Raw genomic sequence first — 26,781 nt, 5'->3', positions numbered from 1 at the left:
GATCCTCTGCTCACTTGTGTTTACAAGCAAGGCTAAGGTGACTCAGCGATTGGAGGAGAAAAGAAAAACAAAGTTAAGGGAAGAAATTACATCAGTATTTAGCCTCAAACTGTGGGCAAAGACATGGTTCCCACCAGGAACAGAATTCTCTTCATTTACTATATAAAATTCACTAATGTGCAAATACACCCAATTCTATTGCTCCTAGCATTTTAAACAATTTTATGGACGGAAATGTACAGCAATCCACATAAGGGTTCCATACTAATACTTTACACAGGGAACTATGAGACCTGAAGACCCACACATATTATGAGGTTGCTTTATTCCTTACAATAAGCATGAAAACTAAGGGTAGGAACACACTAGGCAGAATTGCATATGCGTTTTCCTCTATATGCTATGGAAAACCCTTATGCGATTCTGCCTAGTGTGTTCCTACCCTAAAAGACCTGAGGTGTCTTTGAACACTATCTGCCTGAAAAGCTGAGTTGAGGATAGTTAATATAATGGAACCACTAATTTTTTAGGATAAGCAATTAGGATAGGTGAGGTGCATATTTTAGAGCACCAGCATGTAGGCATGTATGTACATGGTTGCTACTGACACAATGAACAACAGTAAGTTGCCTTGCAAAGGGACAGAGAGCTGGTGCACACCAGAGCGGTTCTGAAGCGTTTTTTAAAACGCTTGCAGGGGGGAAAACCGCTTGGCTAATTTACTGTATTTCAATGGACTGATGCACACCAGAGCGGTTCGTTTTTTTCCACAAACGCAAACTCCCGGGCTGCAGCATTTTTTAGATTTCTGAGGCGTTTCTGCCTCAATGTTAAAGTATAGGAAAGTGGAAAACCGCTCTGAAAAACGCCAGGTCAGAGCGGTTTTCCAGGCGTTTTTGTTCGGTCTGAAATCTGCTTCAAAATCCTCTAGCGTTTTGCAGATCTGCTAGAGGTTTTTGGTGTGCACTGGGCCAGAGATGGAGTAAAGCAAAATGAGAAACGATAGCAGTGCTGGCTGTTCCTGCTTGCCACCATGCCTTATTTGGTGAGGTGGGAGGAGCACAGAGGAGATGGCAGCTAGAACAATGTGCAACTCTTTGGTCTTAAAGAGGAACTCCAGTGAAAATAATGTAATACAAAAAAAAAAAAACATTTTTGCAATAATTATGTATAAATGATTTAGTCAGTGTTTGCCCCTTGTAAAATCTTTCCCTGGTTTACATTATGACATTTATCACAAGGTGACATTTTACTGCTGGCAGGTGATGTAGATGGAAAGAGATGCTGCTTGCATTTTTGGCAGTTGTAAACAGCTGTTATTTCCCACAATGCAACAAGGCTCCCACAGTGGGATGTCAGTACCTCTGTGCTGTGAGGGCTGACATCATTTGTGGGAGTGGTTTCACCACAAAATCAGCCATAAAGAGCCCACTGATGATCCGTTTTAGAAAAGGAATAGATTTCTCATGCGAGTCCTAGACACTCACCCATGCTAACCTTGTGAGTTATCTGGTTCTGTCAGTATGTACATGGGATCAGCAGAAGAGGGCATCTGAAAGTAGTCACCAATGAAAATGTAGACCTACGGGAATAAAAAGTCTGTTAATACTCAAATGGAGGGAGTTCTGGAATGAGTGTGTGAATTTATATTTTTTTATTACAGCATCTAATTTCTTATTACTGATACGCAACAGAAGGGGGAACGTAAAGTGTACCTGAAGTGACGTGACATCATGGGATAAACACAGGTACATATAACCCTACTAAACATTTTCGGACGTCGCTTTCTGTTTTCCTAGAAAGTTAGTGTTAAAAACAAGTTGTTATGTATGCAGTTGAGATTGTCAAAATTTAGCCCCTGTACTGAAAAAAAGTTGTACCCGTAATCTGTTTAAGAAAAGACTGCTGAGAAGGTATTAGTGCTAAACACTTTGTTTATTACTTCTGTGTGTTTTGCAGCTCAATGTGGTTTTAATGCTAAACAGTTCAAAGGGTCATTATGTCTGTGTGTTTTGCAGTTCAACAAAGCAGATTTTACACTTAAACTTAAAATAAAAAAATGAGACTCAGTTCTATGATAATAATATTCTATTTACCATTAGTGCTGGTTCCTATTTGTACAGAAAGAAAACGTACCAGTTCGGTACGTTTTCTGCAGTGCAGTCATGTACATGCAACCGGATCTAATGTTAAAAATAGCTTATGCTTTTATTTGCTATGTTTAAGGGATTAGTTTGCTGTGTTGCAGTAAATGCAGCTGAATCCCAGCCTGCTACATTTTTTTGACAAGGCATATGCTGTGGATGCCGTTGGAGGCCATGCAAGCCTAACCACATCTGTTCTTCTCTCTTCTGTCACTTTCTTCAGTCTTTTCTGTCCCCTTGTTCCTTCATTTATTAGCTTGATCTGTAAACTTCTGTCTTCATCTGTCGTGGCAGCTGCCACTCGAGTGCTGACGGTGCTCAGGTCACCATGGCCGACAAGCGCTTCAATTTGAATGGGATTCCCAGCAAAAGCTTGTTTCATGTCCAATAGGGAGCCCCTATTAAATTGCTGGGGCTCCCTAACAGCTGGTTGTATTGCAGTGCTTGTCAGCATGGGGACCTGAGCAGTTAGGGTGAGATCGGAGTAGTGCGGATGACGGAGCCGCGACAGAGAGAAAAAAATGTGCAATGGAGTCTGTGACGAGTCCATGACGGATCCCCTTTAGCGCTCCATTGCGGATTCGCCACAGGTGGGATCAGGACCTTAGTAAGACAAGACGAGATAAATCTCATTAGTTTATTTTCACTTCAGGTTTGCTTTAAACTGTCATATTCCACTTGTCCCAAAAAAAACCATCAGTGGTGACTCACACAGTAATAGTAACCGTTTTGTTACAATAAACATATTCATTTTTTCAGCTAGGAATTAGGGAAGATACAAGTAGAAGTAGTTAAGTACTAATTGTATATTAAAGTTAGCAGACCCAGGAAAAATTCTCAAAGTACCTGAGATGTAATAAAAGAAGAAATGTATACATACCTGGGGCTTTCTCCAGTCCCCTTCAGGCTGATTGGTCCCTTGCCTGGATCCTCCGTTATGGCTCCCAGTATTTCAGTCGGGCCAGTTAGCACAGACGCAGTCCGGCCACACACACTCCTCCGTTGCGCTCCTGCTGCCAGGATCCTGCACAGTACGCCCCGACTGGCTGACTGGTCTACCGGGAGCCATAGCAGAGGAGGCTCCAGGCAGAGGATGGCAAGGGAGCAATTAACCTGAATTGGGCTGAAGGAAGCCCCAGGTATGTATACATTTCTTCTTATATTATATCTCAGTTTTACTTTAAGTTTAAACTGTGACAGTACAATTTAATGATGAATGAATATAACGTGGCATTTTCTGATATTGTTAGTATGCAATCCAATATTCACAAATTATGCTAACAATACATATTCTTTCTCTCAGTACTGGGTCATCACAAACCTTGATCAAAGTTTCTCTATCCTAGGCTTATAGGCTCTTTCATGTGTTAGACACTATGGTGACAAACTGTAACATTTAAAGAAGATCGGAAATGGAAAAAAGTTAGATACTCACCGCTGTAGTGGGAAGCCTCTAGATCAGTGGTCCTCAAACTAAGGACCGCGGGCCGAATGGGGCCCCCTGAGGCTTTTTTACTGACCCTCATACACAAAATGTATTACTTATAGATGCGGTCAGCTACATCTTTAAATATTGGTGGTCCACAAATAAAATAGCAGTGCTGGCACCACCCATCCACATGGAAGCCAGAAAGCAGTAATTCGCTGGTTTCCAATCAAATTCCACATCAGGTGATGCTGCTGTCCAATTGGACTTCAGGTTGTCACCTGGGTATGCTTCACTGTCTGGCCCACAAAGACATCATTTTATGTATACTCCGGCTCCCCAGCAGTCTGAAATATGTTGACCCGGCCCTCGACCCAAAATGTTTAGGGACCCCTGCTCTAGATGTTTCAGAAACATCCCCTGATCCTCATTGACCCCTCCATTGCTTGCCGCGACCCTCATCTTCATGGCCGCACCACCCAGCATGTACAAGGGCAGCCGCACTGCACAGGTACCAGTAGGGTTCGTGCCTTCACAGTAACTCCAAGGCGCTCATATATGGATGAAAAGCTGTGCATGAACGGCTCCATGCTACTGTGGAGACACAGGCCATATTTTGCGCCTGCACAATGTGGCTTTTAATGGCAATGCAGCCATAAATCGCGAAAGTGGCTATTAATGTTGAATGTTTTCAGAGGGTCCCAACACAGGATCGGAGGGACGTAAGAAGATCAGGGGAAGCCTCTGGACTTGGTTGGAAGCACTGCTTTAGAGGATCACTTTCGTGGAAAATATATAAATTTAAAATGTGTGTTTGCAAATACAGTGGCTTGCAAAAGTATTCAGCCCCCTTGAAGTTTTCCACATTTTGTCACATTACTGCCACAAACATGAATAAATTTTATTGGAATTCCATGTGAAAGACCAATACAAAGTGGTGTACATGTGAGAAGTGGAATGAAAATCATACATGATTCCAAACATTTTTTTACGAATCAATAAATGCAAAGTGGGGTGTGCGTAATTATTCAGCCCCCTGAGTCAATACTTTGTAGAAACAACCTTTTGCTGCAATTACAGCTGCCAGTCTTTTAGGGTATGTCTCTACCAGCTTTGCACATCTAGAGACTGAAATCCTTGCCCATTCTTCTTTGCAAAACCGCTCCAGCTCAGTCAGATTAGATGGACAGCGTTTGTGAACAGCAGTTTTCAGATCTTGCCAAAGATTCTCGATTGGATTTAGATCTGCACTTTGACTGGGCTATTCTAACATATGGATATGTTTTGTTTTAAACCATTCCATTGTTGCCCTGGCTTTATAATTAGGGTCATTGTCCTGCAGGAAGGTGGACCTCCACCCCAGTCTCAAGTCTTTTGCAGACTCCAAGAGGTTTTCTTCCAAGATTGCCCTGTATTTGGCTCCATCCATCTTCCCATCAACTTTGACCAGCTTCCCTGTCCCTGCTGAAGAGAAGCACCCCCAGAGCATGATGCTGCCACCACCATATTTGACAGTGGGGATGCTGTGTTCTGAGTGATGTGCAGTGTTAGTTTTCTGCCACACACAGTGTTTTGCATTTTGGCCAAAAAGTTCCATTTTGGTCTCATCTGACCAGAGCACGTTCTTCCACATGTTTGCTGTGTCCCCCACATGGCTTGTGGGACTTCTTATGCTTTTCTGTTAACAATGGCTTTCTTCTTGCCACTCTTCCATAAGAGCCAAATTTGTTCAGTGCACGACTAATAGTTGTCCTATGGACAGATTTCCCCACCTGAGCTGTAGATCTCTGCAGCTCGTCCAGAGTCACCATGGGCCTCTTGACTGCATTTCTGATCAGCGCTCTCCTTGTTCGGTGTGAGAAAACGCGGAAAAGCCGCTGCGTCTGCTGAAAGCAAGGCGGCTGATTCCGCGTCCAACGCGGCGGTTTGCACGCGTAGGCACGCGTCTGGTAGTGTGGCAGAACGCGGAAAAGCCGCCGCATGTTCTAATAGCAAAGTGGCTGTTTCCGCGTCCAAGGTGGCGGTTTGTACGCAGCAGCGTGCCTTTGGAGTGGTTGGGTCTGTTAGTCCACATAGATGGATGAAGAGCTACGCGCGCGCGGGCCAGAAGTCAGGACCTTTATACCAGCAGGGGAAGTGTCAGCTGATCAGGGGGATCAGCTGATTCCTGCAGGACTCATGATTGGCTGAGTGGCTCGGGCGGGGCAGCAGAGTTCAGCTACTATATATTCTGCTGCTTGTCAGTTGCTGGTTGTCTGCCATTGCAAACACTTTGTGGAAGCATTCAGACCATAGTTAGATCCTTACAGTGTGTTTGAACCAGGAGGACTTGGGAATTCACACTGAGCTAGATTACCTTGTACTGTTTATTTGTTAGACCAGTTCCAGGGTTTTGAGATCAAGGCCCTCACACCCCAGACTAGGAATACTGTGTATCTTCTGTGTATTCTCTAGCATAGTTCCAGGGTGTTGAGATCAAGGCCCTCACACCCAAGACTAGGGAACTGTATTGTCTTTGTGTTATATTCCAGACTAGTTCCAGGGTGTTGACGATCACGGACCTCACACCCAAGACTAGGGAATTGTATTATCATTTATGTTATATTCCAGACTAGTTCCAGGGTGTTGTGACTACGGGCCTCACACCCAGACTAGGATTATGCTATTACTGTATTACATTAGCCCTGTCCAGGGCAATACCTTTCATATTAGCTGCAGGGCTTCCTGCAACCCAGCCTCGGTCCCTCGCCTAGGGGTCCACAGGCTACAGGAATATCACCCACAGTCAGGGGTGAATTCCTCAGGAGTCTTAGGCCGCCAGCTCCCCTGGTGGTCTCCACTCAGAGTTGTTACTGTTGCACCAAACACTCTCACTATTCTGGTGTCCAGAGGTTAGCAATGCATCTGTATTATCGCTGATTCTGCAGATCATCGATAATCAGGCATATATCTGCATTCTTGGTGGTACTGCAGATTGCCAAGAATCAGATTCTCTCTGCGTGCTGACACCAATCGTTACATTCGGCCTGTGAGTTTAGGTGGATGGCCTTGTCTTGGTAGGTTTACAGTTGTGCCATACTCCTTCCATTTCTGAATGATCGCTTGAACAGTGCTCCGTGGGATGTTCAAGGCTTTGGAAATCTTTTTGTAGCCTAAGCCTGCTTTAAATTTCTCAATAACTTGATCCCTGACCTGTCTGGTGTGTTCTTTGAACTTCATGGTGTTGTTGGTCCCAATATTCTCTTAGACAACCTCTGAGGCCTTCACAGAGCAGCTGTATTTGTACTAACATTAGATTACACACAGGTGCACTCTATTTAGTCATTAGCACTCATCAGGCAATGTCTATGGGCAACTGACTGCACTCAGACCAAAGGGGCTGAATAATTACGCACACCCCACTTTGCAGTTATTGATTTGTAAAAAAAATTTTTGGAATCGTATAATTTTTGTTCCACTTCTCACGTGTACACCACTTTGTATTGGTCTTTCATGTGGAATTCCAATAAAATTGATTCATGTTTGTGGCAGTAATGTGCCAAAATGTAGAAAATTCAAGGGGGCCAAATACTTTTGCAAGCCACTGTACATGTGAGTAACTTTGTCTCATGTAAAATGCACTATAAATTACTGTACTTTTTCCCTATGTTGCTGTCAGATTACAGACAGGTATTGAAGTACTCCATCTCTTTATGGGGGATACTTTCCTGCATTGATCTTTTTCAAAAGCACTCCTTGGAAAAGATACATACAAAGATGCTGGCTGTTCTACTTGTATGCACAATATTATGGCTGTTGCACTGTGCCACTGCCATCCACGTATTGCTTTTGAAAATAAAGGAATTTCTGAGAATCATGAGGAGTTGGACTAGTCTAAAATCTTAAAGATTAATATTGCCTGCTGTAAGTGACAGCGACTTGGAAAAAATATAATTTATTGTGCATTTTAGGCAGTTCCGTCCCCCCATGACTCAAAGTGACGCATTTGCATCAGGCGGCATGGGCACAGGAGCGACATCTCGCCCGCCTCCCTCCCACCGCCAAACGTCTTACCTTTTCGGTGGGCGCTTCCGCTACAGTCACCATCACCCTTGCATGCCGCCGTTGTTCGGCGTTACATACAGACCTCAGATCAGAGAGACCTGCTGAGCCGCAGTGACAGGACAGCGTCCCGCCACCTGTCTGTGCGTATACAGGAAGTAATTGGGTGGGAGGGCGGAGCAGGCACTAGGGGCAACTATACTACCTATACTGGGGCAACTATGCTATCTGTACTGGGGCAACTCACAAGTTTGCCTCAGGCAGCAAAAAGTCTAGAACCAGCCCTGATTTTAGTACTAGTTCACACCAAAAATCGCTAAGCATAATCGCAAATGCTTAGTGATTTTTGTAGCAATTTGCAGTAGCGATTCCAGGCATGTGCCTAGCGATTTCCTATTTATGCCTAGTGATTTTGGAGCATTTGCGTTTAGCAATTTTGTAGTTCTTGTGGCAAAAAGTATACTTTTACCTGAAAGTAAACAGCTTTTGGCAAAAACTGCATTGAAAATCAATGTTCAGAGATTTTTCAAGCGATTTTTACAGTTATTTTATACTTTACATTGAGGTGTAATCGCCTTCAAAATGCTGCAGGACCCACGTTTGCATTTGGGAAAAATCACATACGGTAGCTCTGGTGTGAACTAGCCCTTAGAAAGACAGTTTTTGAAACTCTAGCGCAGCACCTGGCAACTACAAGCCCATCCGGCCCGCGTGCGCTGCAAACTTGGCCCACTGGTAGGCGGATAGATTTTCTGCTCCCTTCCTCACTACCCGCTTCCCTATGGAAACCAAGGGTTAATACTCACCTACTTGCTTCCTGCGTCGCGTCTCCGTGGCTACAAAGCGTCAAGTATTACATGCTGGCACATCCTGATGGCCTGACGACCTGTGGCCATGGAGACTGGAAGTGACGCGACTCTGCAGGGAGGGAGGAGGAGGGAAGGAATGTTAGGAATGCGGCCCAGGCAGCACATACCTTGCCCAGCCCTGCTCTAGCGGTTTTGAAAACACTCAGAAGCGCCATTGGTGTGAACCAGCCCTTACTCTGGAACAAAGGTGCATCTTGTATGAATATGCATACAGTTTAAATTTTACAATCGTAGTAGTCCTTTAAAGTATATGTGTAAACACACTTGTAAGATGTACATTTTTTTCAAGAGTAAAATGAAATCCAATACAGAACATAGGATGTGGAGACAGGTCCATTTATGTGTTTGTGTCTTTTGTGCAAAATGGTTCAGTGTGAACCTAGCTTATGCAGTGCATATGGTGTGCCATGTGTATGGTAACATGAAAGTCCGTTCACAGAACATTTACGCATTCCTGTGCATTCTCACTAACAAACCATCTGGGAACATTTCTGCAGCCAATGCATGTGGTTACGCGATTTGTTTTGCAGCCGCTGACTTTACATTACACATCTTCGCAATCTTCCTCCATGTCCTCAACGATGAGATGGAGGAAGATTGCGAAGATGTGGAGTCCGTTTGGGTAAATATTCATGGTGGAAATAAAAGTTGCCAATTGCTTATTGGGGTATGCTACAGGCCACCTCTTATTAATGAAGCTGCAGAACTGTGATTACTACAGCAGATTGAAAAAGCTGCAAGTAAAAATGAGGTCATAATTATGGGCGACTTCAACTTTCCAGACATTGACTGGAGTATTGAGGCTACCCATTCTGGTAAAAGCAGCAGATTTCTGGCAGCACTACAGGACAATTACTTGACTCAAATGGTAACGGAACCAACTAGGGGGAATGCGTTACTGGATCTGATCATTTCTAATAGACCAGATAATGTATCAAATGTGCAGGTTCAAGAACATTTGGGAAATAGTGATCACAACATGATAACGTTTGATCTGGTGACTGATAGGCCACGGGGCAGCGGGACCACTAAAACTATGAATTTTAGAAAAGCAAAGTTCAATCAAATTAGGCAGGCACTAAGTTTGGTGAACTGGGATAATGTACTACAAGGGGAAGACACTGAAGGGAAATGGCAAGCTTTTAAACTTATACTCAATCAATACTGTAGTATGTATATCCCATATGGAAACAAATTGTCTAGGAATAAAAAAAGGCCTCTATGGATGAATAGAAAGGTTAAAGATAAAATGAAGAGGAAAAAGAATGCATATAAGGTCTTAAAACAGGAGGGGACCGAGGCTGCACTAAGCAATTATAAGGAGTGCAATAAAAATTGTAAAAAAGAAATTAGGCAGGCAAAGATTGAAGCTGAAAAACAAATCGCTAAGGATATCAAATCTAACCCAAAAAAGTTTTACAAGTACATTAAGTCTAAAAAAAGAAAGGTTGACTGTATAGGACTCCTAAAGGATGAGGGTGGGAACTCAGTGGTGGATGACCAAGGTAAGGCAGAGTTATTAAATGCTTTCTTTGCTTCTGTCTTCACAAAAGAAACAGCACTGTTGCAAACTACAGAGGCGGAATAGTCTCAATCTTCTAACTGTAATATTAAATACTTAACGCAGGAAAAAGTGAAGGCAAGACTAAATAAATTAAAAATAGACAAGGCACCTGGCCCGGATGGCATGCATCCTCGGGTCCCAAGGGAATTAAGTTCAGTTATAGATAAACCCCTTTATCTTATCTTTTGTGACTCTCTTTCAACTGGCAGAGTCCCAGTGGATTGGCGTACAGCCCACGTTTTCCCATTATTTAAGAAGGGCAAAAAATCTGATCCAGGAAATTATAGACCTGTAAGCTTAACATCAGTTGTATGCAAACTATTTGAGGGGTTACTAAGAGATACTATACATGACTTCATAGTAGAAAATAATCTTATTTCTCAGCATCAACATGGGTTTACTAAAGACAGGTCCTGTTTGACTAACATGCTCAGCTTTTATGAGGTAGTGAATGCTATATGGATATTGGGAATGCTGTAGATGTGATATACTTGGACTTTGCAAAGGCCTTCGACACTGTTCCCCACAAAAGTCTGGTGCAAAAGTTGAGGATGCAAGGACTGGGGAAGAGTCTGTGTTCATGGATAGGGAACTGGCTAATGGACAGAAAACAAAGAGTTGTGGTCAATGGATCGTACTCAAAATGGGAGACTGTTAGCAGTGGGGTCCCACAGGGGTCTGTTCTGGATCCAGTGCTCTTCAATTTATTTATTAATGACCTAGTAGATGCAGTAGTGAGCAATGTTGCTATTTTTGCAGATGATACAAAATTGTTCAGGATAGGATGGCTATATGGGCACATACATGGCAGATGAAATTCAATGTTGACAAATGTAAGGTCATGCATTTTGGACGTACTAATGGTCTAGCACCATACAAAATAAATGGGATACAGTTGGGGACATCAAACTTGGAGAAGGACTTACGAGTACTCATTGACAACAAGTTAAATAATCGTACTCAATGCCAAGCAGCTGCAGCTAAAGCTAACAAAATTTTGGGATGCATTAAAAGGGAAATAAAAACTCGAGATGCTAGCATAATATTGCCCCTGTTTAACTCTCTAGTAAGGCCACATCTGGAATATGGAATTCAGTTCTGGGCACCACATTACAAAAAAGATATTGCAGTTTTAGAGCAGGTGCAGAGACGAGCAACAAAATTGATACATGGGATGGAAGGTCTCACTTATCAAGAAAGGTTAGATAAACTGGGTTTATTTAGTCTAGAGAAAAGGCGCCTTAGAGGGGATCTAATTAACATGTATAAATACATCATAGGGCAATATAATAGCTTGGCGGATGAGCTTTTTGTCCCTAGGCCTTCTCAAAGGACTAGAGGACATGATCTGCGCATGGAGGAAAAACGTTTTAGCCATTTATTTAGGAAAGGGTTCTTTACAGTTAGAGTGATTAAGATGTGGAATGCATTGCCACAGGAAGTCGTTATGGCAAACTCTATACCTGCATTTAAAGGGGGCTTAGATGCTTTCCTTGCGTTGAAAGACATCCATGGCTACAATTACTAGGTAATGCCTAATGATGTTGATCCAGGGATTTTATCTGATTGCCATCTGGAGTCGGGAAGGAATTTTTCCATTTAGGGGCTAATTGGACCATGCCTTGTAAGGGTTTTTTCGCCTTCCTCTGGATCAACAGGGATATGTGAGGGAGCAGGCTGGTGTTGTACTTTATACTGGTTGAACTCGATAGACGTATGTCTTTTTTCAACCAAAATAACTATGTAACTATGTAACTATTACACCACAACCGCACGGTGCTTGGTGTATCACACGGTGCTTGGTGCAAGTTGGAAAACGCATGAAAGAAAACACAATTGCACAGACATTATGACTGGGATTGAGGCCTACAGCAAAAGAAAAAAAAACAAAAAAAGCAGTTTGTTTTTTTTTTTTTATTAATACATTTTTTTAGAAATCAGTAATAATAATAATACGTATTGTTTGGAACTTTAAAAAAAATCACCTTTCATACCAGCAGGGGGAGCTCTAAACAAATATGAAATATTAATTTGAGAATAAACTGCAGAAGAATGTTTACTAAATTTTAGAGGCTTAAAGTGAACTTGTAATCAGATGCACAAAAAATGTTTGTAGCAGGGTTGACATTTTAATATATAAGTTATAGTTAGGTGCTCCCCCACAAGAACAATACCACTCCTATCGCAATATACAAGGCTTGCCTTAGTGCTTATATCAGGGGTGCTCAGCCTTTTCTGACTCACAAGCTATATTGAAAACTCCCAAGTCAAAGTGATCTACAACCATGTGTCTCCCCCCCCCCCCCCCCCCCCACCATTCGCGCGAAAACGGCCGTGCTAACAGTTAGCACTCTTTTGTGAATCAAGCCCATAGTGTGACAAAAACCCAAAACTACATGCTGACACTTTGCCCATTGATTACTCCCTGCTCCAATTGTCCACTCCAGCCAGTGCAGAAACAGCAGTGGATGGAGCTTAGTAGAGCCATTACCTGGCAGCCTGGTCAGCTTGTTGTCCCTTGGTCAGTCTCTGCCTGGGAGCAGACTGCAGGGTGGCATCCTGGCACGCTGACAGTGAAGCGACAGCCAATCACAGAGCAAGAGCACGGTTTCAGTCTCTGTTCACTACTTTGAGCATCAGACCATAAACTACTCGGCAGTCCTTCGCGATCTACTAGTAGATTGCAATTGACGCAGTAGGCAGCCCTGGCTTACATATATACACTTTGTGGACAAAAAATACTTAAAATAGTGCACTTTCTGCAAGAATCCACATTCTACAAACACTGCTTGTATTTTCCAACCTTGAGGCAACTTTGACCATATCCACTACATTTCATCACATGTACGGTAAATACTCGCATATAAGCCAAATTTTTGATACAAAAAAGTGTCCCAAAAGTGTGTGTGTGTGTGTGGGGGGGGGGGGGGGGGTCAGCTTATATGCAAGTCATGAATGTAGTGACATCCCCTGAGTGAAGCACGCACTGCAATGTAAAATAAAAAGCTATGCGATTATGGCCGTGTGATCCTCCAGTCATGTGTTCACTGTTTATTGCTGCACGTTCAAGCAGGTGGCCGTGTTATCCCCCCCAGCGCGCTGCCAGACAAGAATGTCTGGCAGATTTGATGTATCCGCTACGTTTCTCTCTCCCCCATGGGGGCCTCCACAGATATGTGCAAAGTAGTGCAGCTTCATTTGCTTACCGCCGGGCCGACAAGATTCCTCCGTAACTGAAGTCCATAGAGTTCTCGTCTCTATGATACTTGCACCACTAGAGGGCGTCATAGAGACGAGATTTCTATTGACTTCAGTTACGGAGGAATCTCGGCGGCCCGGCGATAAGCAAATGAAGCTGCACTACTTTGCACATGTCTATGGAGGCACTCAGGGGGGAGAGAGAAACGCAGCGGATACATCAAATCTGCCAGACATTCTTGTCTGGCAGCGCACTGGGGGGATAACATGGCCACCTACTTGAACGTGCAGCACTAAAGGCTCTTTTACCCTAGAGCCCTTTTTCAGCGTTTCAACGCAAAGTCGAAACTTTGCGTTGACCAAAGTCTATGGACTTTCATTCAACCTTTCACACCCGACGCTGCGTTTCGATACGTCACGGTACGACACACCAGGGAGCATTTTATTGCTGGGATTCTGCGTTTTCCTGTTGGGTTAATTAATTACTACCGCCACTACCCAGCATCGCACCACAGATACCCGACGACACGCCGGCTCCTGCACGTGTTGTCTAATGTGAAAGAGCCCTAAGCAGTGAGCACATGACTGGGGGGACCACGTGGCCATCTTCGCGTAGCTTTTTATTTTACATTGAGGTGGGTGCTTCACTGGGGGGGGGGGGGGGGCAGTTACTACATGTTGGGGCATGTAGTAGGGGCTGCATCGAGAGGGGGAGTCACTGAGGACTATCCTGAAAGGGGACATGAACTCAGAATGTCCTCTCTGCTCTGAAAGATACACAACAACATAATCATTACAGCATAATAATCTTTAAACAAAAAAACATTTCTTTGTTACAGCTAATACAAATCCGATCAGATACAATTTCATTGTATTACAAATACAAATACATTGCAAATATAATTATCCGATCAGATCATTTCCATCTGCACCAATCCAGCACTTCCTACGCTCGGCTTATACGCGGGTCAATTATTTTTCCCTTTTTTTTCGGGTAAAAGTTGGAGGTCGGCTTATATGCGGGTCGGCTTATATGCGAGTATATACTGTAAGAAAGATAAAAACTAAAAAAGGAGCACATAGTGCAGTCTGTTTCTACTAGCAAGTTACTTGGTTCTTCCACCCAGCATCAACATCACCCATGTATTGTAATTAGGGTTCACCAGCCTTCACTGTGCTTGTTACAAAAATAACCACCTGACTGGCGGCCCAGACTCACAGACAGCAAATATATAAATATACAAAACTCCATGGTAACAGCCCCCAGAATCACAGTCTTGGGGATATGCCAGTGCCAGGCCTCAACCGGATTGCTCTGACGGTCCCGGGACAACCAAAATTGAAAGAAAGAGGCGGCACGCCACTGGCTGCAAACGGATGTATTGTGGAACAGACGCTACATGTTACGGACCATAAAGGCCCTTCCTCAGGTGTATATCACAGACAGCAACAATTACCTAATGTTATCACCTCTCCACTGACTCACTGCATCCATATTGTAGCACACCTCCAAAGGAAAGGAGAAAATCTCATTGGGCAGCTATGTGCCAACCTCTTGTACTTAACTGCCACATTCAATGGCCACACCACTCACAGCGCAAGTGCCTCCTGCTCATCCTGCGATATTGCTGCCCACCCATACAGCCAGCCGTATTCACTTTGGTACTGCGTGTCAATGGCTCTCATCAGTGGTCCGCTGCTCTCTGTAAAAACAGCGGGCACTCTTTGGATAGCGCCGGGTACATCTTACTCTCTAAACAAACAAGATAAAAATGTGCTTATTTTAATCCTGAGGACATCTCCTCCTCTCACTGGTCACGTCCGTCCCTTTAACCTATGGCTGAGGAGCGGCCTTTCCATGTCCGTTCACGGAGGCTGTCTCCGTGAACAGCCAGAGAGCTGCCGATCGCGGCTCGCCGGCAAAATGTAAACACGCGGGGAAGAAATTCCCGCTGTTTACATCATACGGCGCTGCTGCGCAGCAGCGCCGTAAGGTAGATCGGCGATCCCCGGCCTCTGGCCAGGGATCGCCGTCATTTGATAGGCTGAAGCCTATTCTACAATGCGCAGGACGGATACCCGTCCTGCGCAGCTCAGAGGGGAAGGGAGAGGGAGGGAGAGGGACGGAGCGCTGAAAACGCTGCGGAGGGGGGCTTTGAAGAGCCTCCCCCGCAAAGCGCAGAGAGCCGGCGGCGATCAGACCCCCCCAGCAGGACATCCCCCTAGTGGGGAAAAAAGGGGGTAAGTCTGATCGCCCTGGCTAAAACCTGATCTGTGCTGCGGGTTGGAGAGCCTACGCAGCACAGATCAGCCAGAAAGCCACTGGTCGGCAAGTGGTTAAGGCCCCGTTTACACTTAATCAGTTGCTCTCAGTTAGGGTGGCCACTAATGATCCAATCTTTTTCATCCAATCTTACCAAATCTATGTAGTAGAAGAGTAAACTGATGGAATATATTAATTGGATACTATAGGCAGTGCCCTTATACTAGATAGAAATGGTAAGATTGGATGAAAAAGATTGGATCATTAGTGGCCACCATTAGAACAGAAAGAAAACTGATTTTCAAAGCAATGCCCATGTTTTCCTATGGCACAGTTCACTCCCACTATATGCGTTTTAACTGAAATCTTTTTAACAATGCACTGTTATGGAAAAAAAGCATACTAAGGCATACCAACGCATCAGGTGTAAAAGGGCCCTAAACCTTCTGCACCTAAAGCGGACCTGAACTCAGAACTTCCTCTCTGCTCTAAAAGATAAGCAATAGTATAATAACTTTTAAAGAAAAACATTTATTTGTTACAGCTTGTACAAATTCTGCAATACATTTTCAGTGTGTCTACTTCCTGCTTTCATGGAGCAGACATAGAGTTAACATACTGTGTTTACAAATTAGCTGCTCTGCTGAGGCAGCCAGCTGACACAGTTGAGAGTCACAGGGGAGGGGGAATTGGAAAGGCTAAACTCTCTAATTACATACAGGGTGCATTTCTATATGTTTTCCTTCAGGTCCACTTTAAGGTCTGGGTGGGGACACACCGCATAGGGTGGAGACTCCTGTGGAGAGTGGAGCATATGGGCTGATAACAAGGCAAGAGATCTGCCAAGACTTGTAGCCTCCCATAGCTTGTCCTGGTTTTACTAACCTTCCACAGGCAGTTTGGAACTAAGAACAAAGCTTCAGTTCTGTGTCTGGATCCAGTCAGACACCAAGATCAGTAAGCGGTATCCAGACACATGAAAGGGGGACAAGTTGTGGCTTCATGAAGCAACTTGCAGTGTCACCTACTCTATTCTTATGCCAATATCAAGCTGAAACCTATACTTTCATTTCCTATGATATATCTTCAGAAATAATCTCCATTCTTTATCTTTTTCTCCAGTTGGATCAACATCCTGAATCTAACTGAAACGTGTCCCTCTCCTTCCAGCTCCATCTTTGCTGTAGCAGTCTGCTTTGAGACCTGCAGTTGGGAAGTTGTGTTATGGTGCTGTAGGTCTAACTGTACTTACCACATTCTCATTGTTCCACTCTCCCTTATATATATATTTTTTTCCTTTGAACTACACAATATTTACTGTATACTGTATACTCTGCCATATAAGACTACTTTTTAACACAGGAAAATCTTCTCAAAATTCGGGGGTCGTCTTATACGCCAGGTATCATCTTCTAGGGCGGGTGCTGAAACTTCCAAGCCGGATTGGAGAATCTTCGGTTGCCACATACGGTGGGGGAGCTCAAAAACGTCCATGGCTGCATCCCCACCGTATGGGGCGACCGTATTAAAACAGCAAGGGCGGTACTGTACAAGTATGGTAGAAGAAAATCCACTCACCAGGATTCATATAAAGAAGTATCTTAACATGGTGCCGATGATGAGGTGAGGGGGCACCTCACTGGGAAGGTGTATTTACACCTTCCCAGTGAGGTGCCCCCTCACCTCATCATCGACAAGCAGCAGGAGTCCGGGAAGCCCGGGGTATGGAAAAATGAGAGAGAGCGGCAATGTGCCCAGAAAAACGAGCCTCTTTCACCCATTTGGCCTGCCCTTGTATCCTGTTACCGTACCTCCTTCTCTGCCTCTCAGATCTCACTCCTGAGGACTGCAGTGAAGCGGAGCAGGCGCGCATGTGCGAGATCTGAGAGGCAGAGAAGGAGATAATAGTATACAAGTGCGGGCCAGACGGGTGAAAGAGGCATGTTTTTGCTACCACTTTGATAGTCTTGGAGACAGGGATAGCTGACCAATCCAAGCAGGCTTTGTATACAACCAGACAATCGCCGGTAAGGTACATCACTTGCCGTGATTGGCTGGTTGTTGTATACTGGGTATCACATACGGTATACTACCAGTATCTGTACCTGTTTATACAGTATAGCACCAGTACATACAGTACAGTATACAAATGTCCAAGAGTCAAGAGGGGGTAGTCTTATAGGGTGAGTATATGCCAAAAAGTCGTATACACCCAGTCGTCTTATACGCCGGAATATACTGCACCTCTTTTACCACATCCATATCATGGTTGGTGTTATTTACAATTACAATTACCAAAAAGCTTTGGCCTCCTAGCTTCTACATACTCTGACCACACCAGTGTCTTTAATAACTGCCATTGATCACATCAGCATGTTTTTTACTAAACTCCTCACTATAATAAACATGCACAGTCCCACCCACCTAAATGGACAAACTTTCAACCAAATGGTATGTACAGTAATCTCAGCACTTTTCCAACTCTCTGCTACAAAGCTTCTAATGTGTCTTCCATAGAGATGTTTGCATTGTAAACCATAGCGCTTTCTTAGACTTGCTTCTTTACCATCTTGTCAGGCTTGTCTGATCAATGACTATAGGTCAGGCTGTATGCCCATATGACTGACCTATAGCCCAGCCCGTAACACCTGCACGAACTCCTACCTAATACAATACTACAATACACCCTGCAGGTAGATGTAGCATACAGACTGACAGATAGTAATCCACCAACAGAACCCGATAACTTAGCAATGCAATGGGCACAGTATTCACAAGTATATATGTTTATAGTCACCTGAGGCCTAGAGGATGAGGCAATCCAGACAAATGAGTCAGATGACTGCAGAGACAGATGTTCCAGAATGGAAAGGCAGTCCAGATGTACTTTCCAGAGAGCGCAGTCAGGGTAAGCCGAGGTCAGTCCAGGCGGCGTTCATGCAAGTCCGTGTCCAAGCAGAGGTCAAACCGTGCAGCCAGCAAGCGAAGTCCAGGTTTCAGGCAGTAATCGGCAACAGGAATCAATCAGAGGTTAGCGTGGTTAGGATACAAGGCAATAGTCCGCAACAGGAATCAATCAGGAAGAGAGTGCATACCCAGCAACAAGCCACAGCTAATGCTATCATGGGTGATGACTGGGGCGCTCACCAGACTTAAATACAAGGACTAACCAATGAGAACATATTGAAAACAACCAATAACAGCCTGGCGTGTCAAATGATCAACTGACATGCAACACACACATGGCTATTGTTTTCATCAGCGGAGCGAGTACTGAGAGCGCGTCCTCCGCCTGTCCAATGGAGGCTGAGCGCCATCCTGTGCTCCAGTGACGTCAGCGGCTCGCAAGACCCCGGAAATCCGAGCTGCAGCCCGGGTCTCGGCGTTCTGCCGCACAGAGGATCTTACACTTCTCTTTTTAATACAACCTGTCCTCACCAAGTCTCATCTCAGCTTTACCACACTTCATCCTAGGCTGTGAACACAGTTGCTCCTTCCAAAATATCATATCCCCTTCTTGCCAAGATCCAGGCATAGCGCACTCATTATACCAGATTCGTGTGGACAGCAAGCCTGCATGACTGGACAAAAAAACTATAGGATCTGCTGTCAACAGAGATGTACTAGAACACAAGTCAAAACTCTTTCTATTTAGTTCCCCTGTAATCACACATTATAGCCAAATAAAAATACATGAACATCAGTTTATGGCATAGTGGTTGGCACTGTTGCAGCGCTGGGTCCCTGGTTCATATCCCAGCCAAAGCCCTACCTGCACACAGTTTGTATGTTCTCCCCATGCCTGCCTGTGTAGGTTTGCTCCTGGTACTCTGGTTTCCTCCCACATCCCAAAAGCATCCAAATAAGTTAATTGGATCCCACCAAAATAATAAATTTGGCCCTAGACTATAAGTGCCCGTTTCCACTAGGAGCGGTGCAATGCAGCTACATAGCCGCATCGCACCGCAGGTGTCCTGAAACGCATGCACAGCAATGGAAGAGTTTCCACTGCGTGCATGTTGTGCGGACCGATCCGAGAATCTGCAGCATGCTGCAGATTCTCGCACGGCCGCATCCGCCCGCAGCCGCGTCCCATCTCCTCCTATACACTTCCGCAACGGGAGATGCGGAAGTGATGTGGCCAGCGGCGGAAGTGATGTGATGCGGCTAGATAGCCGCATTCGCATCACTTTGTAGTGGAAACAGGCCCTAAGGGACATATGACTATAGTAAGGATTATATTTTGAACCGCTCTGACAAACAGTTAAAGGGAACCAGAGACGAATGATCTCTAAAAAATGAAAAAAGATGTTATACATACCTGGGGCTTCCTCCAGCCCCATAAGCCTGGATCGCTCCCACGCCGCCATCCTCCGCTGCCTCTATCGCCGGTACCGGGTCCCGTCACTTCCGTCGGACGCGACAAGTCATCCGCACGCACAGGGGCTCCCTCCGGCTCTGTACGCATGCACCTGCGCAGTACGGAGGGAGCGCACTGCACTTGCGTCGACTGGCCGAAATGACGGGACCCGGTACCGACGGACAGAGACAGCAGAGAAAGGTGGCGTGGGAGCGATCCAGGCTGATGGGGCTGGAGGAAGCCCCAGGTATGTATAACATCTTTTTTCTGTGGTCTCTGGTTCTCTTTAAGTGACAAGACTATATATTCTGTACAACGCTGCTATATTAACAATATTCGCTCTTCTGTGTGTTTAGTTGATATATAAACAAAAGGCCCCATTCATTGTTATCACAGCATCTTGAGAACCTATTTTTCATTTCCTCTCCAAATTAAGAATAATCTGTCAATATAACAAAAATAAGTTGGGATTTCATTGTGAAATGGCTTGTCTGGTCTCTATTTGCCCATTGCCTATTGTGCATAGTTGGGCCCATGACCTGAACTAATTTTATATCCCCTTCTTTGGATCTAAATATAATTCTCCTAAGTAAAATTATTATATGTGAAATTAAATTGTATATACAGTATTGTAATAATTTTGTCATTGGGGCATAATGTTTTCCTTTTGTACAAAAAACAGATACTTCATACTTTGTAAGGCATTTTGAATGTTGGAGTACAATGTGGCCAGATCAAATGTAAGAAAATCATACTTCTTGTGCCATAAACACACTGCTGCTAGATATGATTATTGGATACTACACCACCTCTTTTCCCCCCCATTCCTTGAGATTATAAGCTTGCAAGGGCAGGGTTCTCTCACCTTTCGTGTCTTGGAATTTGTTACACATTTATTCATATTCCTTTTGTCACTGTAATTACCAATTCTGTATTTTTTAACGATTCTGTATTTTGTACCAACTCTGTATCTTGTATATTGGTGTACTGTATATCATTGTCTGTATTATTTTGTACCCCATGTTTGTTTCTTACTTTGTACAGTGCCACGGAATATGTTGGCGCTTTGTAAATCAATAATAATCATAATAATATGAAACCATTCAATTCAGAGAAGTAATGTGTAGAATCATGGAGTTAAGGTGTTAATTATTTTATGTACATGAACACCAAATTAGATGAGGTGGATTCCTATTAAAGAGACATTAAAGCGAAAAAGAAAATATGATATAATAATTTGTATGTGTAGCACGGCTAAGAAATGAAACATTAGGAGCAGAGACATAAGTCTAATATTGTTTCTAGTACAGGAAGAGTTAAGAAACTCCAGTTGTTATCTATGCAAAAGAGCCATTGAGCTCCACGACTTTCAAAGTTGCAGAGAGCTCTGTCTTCTGAAGCTTGTTATATCAACTGTCAGTAACTGTATTTTCTTTTTCTCTCCAGAGGACAGTTCAAAAGTTCACTGTCCTGCTCTGTACAATCATTTAGAGTGCTGAGTAGTGTGTAAACTGCATATATTAGAGAATGATGCAATGTTATAAAAAACACTATATAACTGAAAATAAATATATGAGAATATTTTCTTTGCTACTAATGTTCTAGTAATTATCCGTACTACACAACAAATTCATTATATCATATTTTTTTTTCGCTTCAGTGTCTCTTTAATAGATTTAATACCTGATATGATAGATCTACCTGAATTTTTGTAATCTAGTATTGGGGAGTTTGATATCTTTTATGGAAATAAGCGGTTCTCTCTTGTGATGATATTATCTGTAATGGAATGAAGGATGAATGTACTCAACAATTTGTGTTCAGCACCTAGATCTGATCTATGTGTCGGTAAGGATTCAATGGGCTTTCTAATCTGTGGCTTTATCTCCACCCTTATCTTCCTGTCTTATTACAGTATTTATTTGGAAAGTTTGAATTAAAAGTAGGTGGATACAAATCTTCTTATCCGCAATGCTCCATGACTATATACAGGGTGGGCCATTTATATGGATACACTTTAATAAAATGGGAATGGTTGGTGATATTAACTTCCTGTTTGTGGCACATTAGTATATGTGAGGGGGGAAACTTTTCAAGATGGGTGGTAACCATTTTGAAGTGGGCCATTTTGAATCCAACTTTTGTTTTTTCAATAGGAAGAGGGTCATGTGACACATCATACTCATTGGGAATTTCACAAGAAAAACAATGGTGTGCTTGGTTTTAAAGTATCTTTATTCTTTCATAAGTTATTCACAAGTTTCTCTTTGTTTACAGCCATTGACATGTCACCGAGATTAACACATGAGGAGCAGATAGAAATTGTGTTGATGTCTGGTGAACGTAGTAAAAACAAGCACACCATTGTTTTTCTTGTGAAATTCCCAATAAGTTTGATGTTTCACATGACCCTCTTCCTATTGAAAAAACAAAAGTTGAATTCAAAATGGCCAACTTCAAAATGGACGCCATGGTCACCACCCATCTTAAAAAGTTTCCTGTAACGATTGTGGGATTCTCTCCGTGATCAGCGCACAAGACGTGTGCGCTGACACTGCGGAAATCCTCCACAAACGTATAATTTGCGGAAACCCAGCAGAAGGTGCAATGCACCTGTAGAGGGAAATTCCTGTCGACAGGGGGAGCTGTGGAGTGCAGAGGAACAGCTCCTCCTGTCGACAGGAATTTCCCTCTACAGGTGCATTGCACCTTCTGCTGGGTTTCCGTAAATTATACGTTTGTGGAGGATTTCCGCAGTGTCAGCGCACACGTCTTGTGCGCTGATCACGGAGAGAATCCCACAATCATTACAGTATGACCAGCCCAACCAAAATTCCCAGTGTAGAGGGAATTTCTGATTTGTACGATTTTGTCGAGTATGGGTCCTGTGTCTTTAAGAGCTTTAAAAGGCTAAACTCAGAGACCAAAGTGGAATTTCTCTCTGAATGTGTGAGGTTTTGCCTGGATCCCACCTTTCAGATTGCTGATCCGTCTACGTCGGCTCTTCAGTTTGCCTATGTGCTCTTAAAAGTCGATTTGTTCACCTGGGCGTATGATGTGCTAAAAAACAATTCTTGGAATGATAATCTGTATCAGTTTCTTGCAGTGATATTCTCTCACTGGTTTGGACTGCCTGGCTTACCACCTGCTCTGATTGAATGTGTAGCTGCTGATAAGTTAGCTGATCTTTCCCTTCCATGCAAAACCATTCAGTATGATAATGATGTTTACCATGATGTTGATCTGTCTCCTGGTTTTTTGCCTCAATCCAAAGCTTATGTGGATCCTAATATAGGTAGGATCGCACACTACAGTGGAGGAAATAATTATTTGACCCCTCACTGATTTTGTAAGTTGGTCCAATGACAAAGAAATGAAAAGTCTCAGAACAGTATAATTTCAATGGTAGGTTTATTTTAACAGTGGCAGATAGCACATCAAAAGGAAAATCGAAAAAATAACCTTAAATAAAAGATAGCAACTGATTTGCATTTCATTGAGTGAAATAAGTTTTTGAACCCTCTAACAATAAAAGACTTAATACTTAGTGGAAAAACCCTTGTTTGCAAGCACAAAGGTCAAACGTTTCTTGTAATTGATGACCAAGTTTGCACACATTTTAGGAGGAACGTTGGTCCACTCCTCTTTGCAGATCATCTCTAAATCCCTAAGGTTTCGAGGCTGTCTCTGTGCAACTCTGAGCTTGAGCTCCCTCCATACGTTTTCTATTGGATTAAGGTCCGGAGACTGACTAGGCCACTCCATGACCTTAATGCGCTTCTTATTGAGCCACTCCTTTGTTGCCTTTGCTGTATGTTTTGGGTCATTGTCGTGCTGGAACACCCATCCACGACCCATTTTCAGTTTCCTGGCAGAGGGAAGGAGGTTGTCGTTCAGGATTTCACGATACATGGCTCCGTCCATTTTCCCGTTAATGCGATTAAGTTGTCCTGTGCCCTTAGCAGAAAAACACCCCCAAAGCAAGATGTTTCCACCCCCATGCTTGACGGTGGAGACGGTGTTTTGGGGGTCATAGGCAGCATTTTTCTTCCTCCAAACACAGCGAGTTGAGTTAATGCCAAAGAGCTCTATTTTGGTCTCATCAGACCACAGCACCTTCTCCCAGTCACTCACAGAATCATTCAGGTGTTCATTGGCAAACTTCAGACGGGCCTGCACATGTGCCTTCTTGAGCAGGGGGACCTTGCGAGCCCTGCAGGATTTTAATCCATTGCGGTGTAATGTGTTTCCAATGGTTTTCTTGGTGACTGTGGTCCCTGCTAATTTGAGGTCATTCACTAACTCCTCCCGTGTAGTTCTAGGATGCTTTTTCACCTTTCTCAGAACCATTGACACCCCACGAGGGGAGATCTTGCGTGGAGCCCCAGAGCGAGGTCTATTGATGGTCATTTTGTGCTCCTTCCATTTTCAAACAATCGCACCAACAGTTGTCACCTTCTCTCCCAGCTTCTTGCTAATGGTTTTGTAGCCCATTCCAGCCTTGTGCAGGTCTACAATTTTGTCTCTGACATCCTTGGACAGCTCTTTGGTCTTTCCCATGTTGGAGAGTTTGGAGTCTGCTTGATTGATTGATTCTGTGAGTAGAAGTGTCTAACCACTCTGTGGGAGCCAGAATTCTTAATGATTGGTAGGGGTTCAAAAACTTATTTCACTCAATGAAATGCAAATCAGTTGCTATCTTTTATTTAAGGTTATTTTTTCGATTTTCCTTTTGATGTGCTATCTGCCACTGTTAAAATAAACCTACCATTGAAATGATACTGTTCTGAGACTTTTCATTTCTTTGTCATTGGACAAACTTACAAAATCAGTGAGGGGTCAAATAATTATTTCCTCCACTGTATATTAAAGCAGTTAAAAAATCTGTTCTTGTTCCTGAACTCCACCCATATGGAGATTATCTGGATACTGGCCTGTTTGAACCTCCATTTGCCTCATGGGACATTGAGGCCTTGATGGAGGAATTTGATTTTGATTGAAAAGCCTTTTGCAATTTTTACATCGCAAAAAGCGAAGATGTCTTGAATGATTGTCTCGATTCTATGTACCTATTGATTCATTCCGATGAATGTGACGAGGGTGATGTGGATCTGATGATTTATGTATGGCAGACGATTTTGGATGAGTTGCACACACACCAACCAATTGATTCCAATAAAGAGACATCGTTGTCGGATAATTGTTCCTGCCTTTCTGTGGTAAAGCATGTGAGTCGTGAGTACAGCGTATAGAGAAATGACCAGCACATCAGCAAGGAAAAATAACCAGGATGTAAGCACAATTCTATGGCTCCACATACAGCGTGCCTCTGCCGACACAAAACTTCCAGATAATGTGAAGAAAAGAGGAATGGCGGGCACCGAAGTTAGTATACCATAAAAGCTTTAATTGGCATCAGATGGTAAACCAGAGGAGGCCCCCGATGGAGAGCGCTCCCCCCTACCTTACAGCTCTTTCACAACGGATGTTGTTTCCTCAGAGGCTAAGCGGGGGTGCAGAGAGGCCGGTGACTGCACCATATTCGCGCTCCATCTTGTATCTGAGCATTGCGTCTGACGTCACCTGCCGCTCCTCCCACCATGTGCGGCGGACCTCCCCCTCCAATCACGCACATACAATATTACATGTGCCGCCGAAGCATGCGTCTAACCTAGAGGTGGGCGGGACACGGGTTGGCCAATCACATCCCCCCATTTTCGAGTGATGCTAATGCCAGCCCGTGTATATCCCCAATTCTCCCTTCCCCCGTGACCATAGCAACCTGCAGCAACAAGTAAAGCACTAGGAGGAGGAAATCCGCCGCACATTAAAAACAGGCATAGAAGGCCGGGGTGCGGGCATACACTGCATAATAAATCCTATCTAAAACATACATTACACTGCACATAGGTGAATAGAGGTGAAACAGAGAGTCAGACACAGCAAAGGTTGGAGAAACACTACGTGTAAATTCACCAGTAGTTAGAGGAGGGAGAGGAAGAGAAAAGAACCCAGAACGCCCAGATACTCAGTACCATGTCTATCTATAATCTATCTGGCCAGGCATGCAAATACAAATATGAGCATATCCATTTGTTAGTCAGCATATTCATTATATGCAACTCTCGGGCAGCCAGACCGATTCAGTATTTTTCCAGGAAACAACTTAATTCGTTCTTCTCATTTAATCCTAAATTTCCCATAGCATTCGTCTCAGCAATGATTCTAGCCTCCCTCTGCAAAAGTAACTTTTCCCTATCTCCTCCTCTTTTGGGAATCCCAACATTGCATAGGCCCACAATTTTCATTGCTGTGACATTGCCCCCATGGAATTCATTAAAATGGTCAATCACCCTTGGACAGCCGTTACCGGAACCTATCGATCTTTTATGTTCCTGGAGTCTTTCCCTCATCGGTCTGGTCGTCATTCCTACATAGAACCTCCCACATGTACAGTAAAGTGCATATACCACAAACCTTGTACTACATGTTATAAAGTCCCTAATGATAAAGTTAAGGCCCCCCAATACAATGCTCTTTCGTTTCTCAGTAAAGGGACAGGTAGAACAGTGACCACATGGGTAGTTGCCACTTGGCTTGTATCCTGACAGCCACGTCGTATTATCCCTTCTTTTAAATTCACTGCTCATCACCCTGTCCCCTATTGTCCTGCATCTTCTAAAAGAGACAACTGGCGGGTTTCTCACCCTGTCCTTCAGGAATGGATCATCCCTAAGCATTGTCCAGTGTTTATTAACGGTTTCCCTGATCTTTCCTGCCATTGGGGAAAAGTCAAATGTAAAAAACGGTCTCTTTGGCGAGTCCTTCTCCCCTATTGAGGGATTTTTTGTTCTTTTCCAACTTGGTTTCCTGTATGCTCTCTGCAGTGCTTCATCGACTACTTTTTCCGGGTACC

The 26,781-nt window shown here is 43.7% G+C and overlaps 1 protein-coding gene across 4 annotated transcripts in view; it reads left to right on the top strand.

Moving 5' to 3' along the window:
- Positions 1 to 26,781, top strand: part of AMIGO1 (adhesion molecule with Ig like domain 1) — a 205,393-nt gene that overhangs the window by 4,299 nt on the left and 174,313 nt on the right. For 3 of the 4 annotated variants that reach the window (XM_068269514.1, XM_068269512.1, XM_068269511.1), the window contains exons 1-2: positions 1,396 to 1,500; positions 1,664 to 1,748. The gene's annotated coding sequence lies outside the window, so the exon portion shown is untranslated. Of the gene's footprint in view, positions 1 to 1,395; positions 1,501 to 1,663; positions 1,749 to 26,781 lie in introns of those variants that run through there. The other variant, XM_068269513.1, reaches the window with a different exon arrangement.

Source organism: Hyperolius riggenbachi, chromosome 2 (genome assembly GCF_040937935.1).
Source record: "Hyperolius riggenbachi isolate aHypRig1 chromosome 2, aHypRig1.pri, whole genome shotgun sequence".
NCBI classification, from domain to species: Eukaryota; Metazoa; Chordata; class Amphibia; order Anura; family Hyperoliidae; genus Hyperolius; species Hyperolius riggenbachi.
The sequence above is the reverse complement of the archived record's forward strand: the minus strand, read 5'-3'. Positions and strand labels throughout refer to the sequence as shown.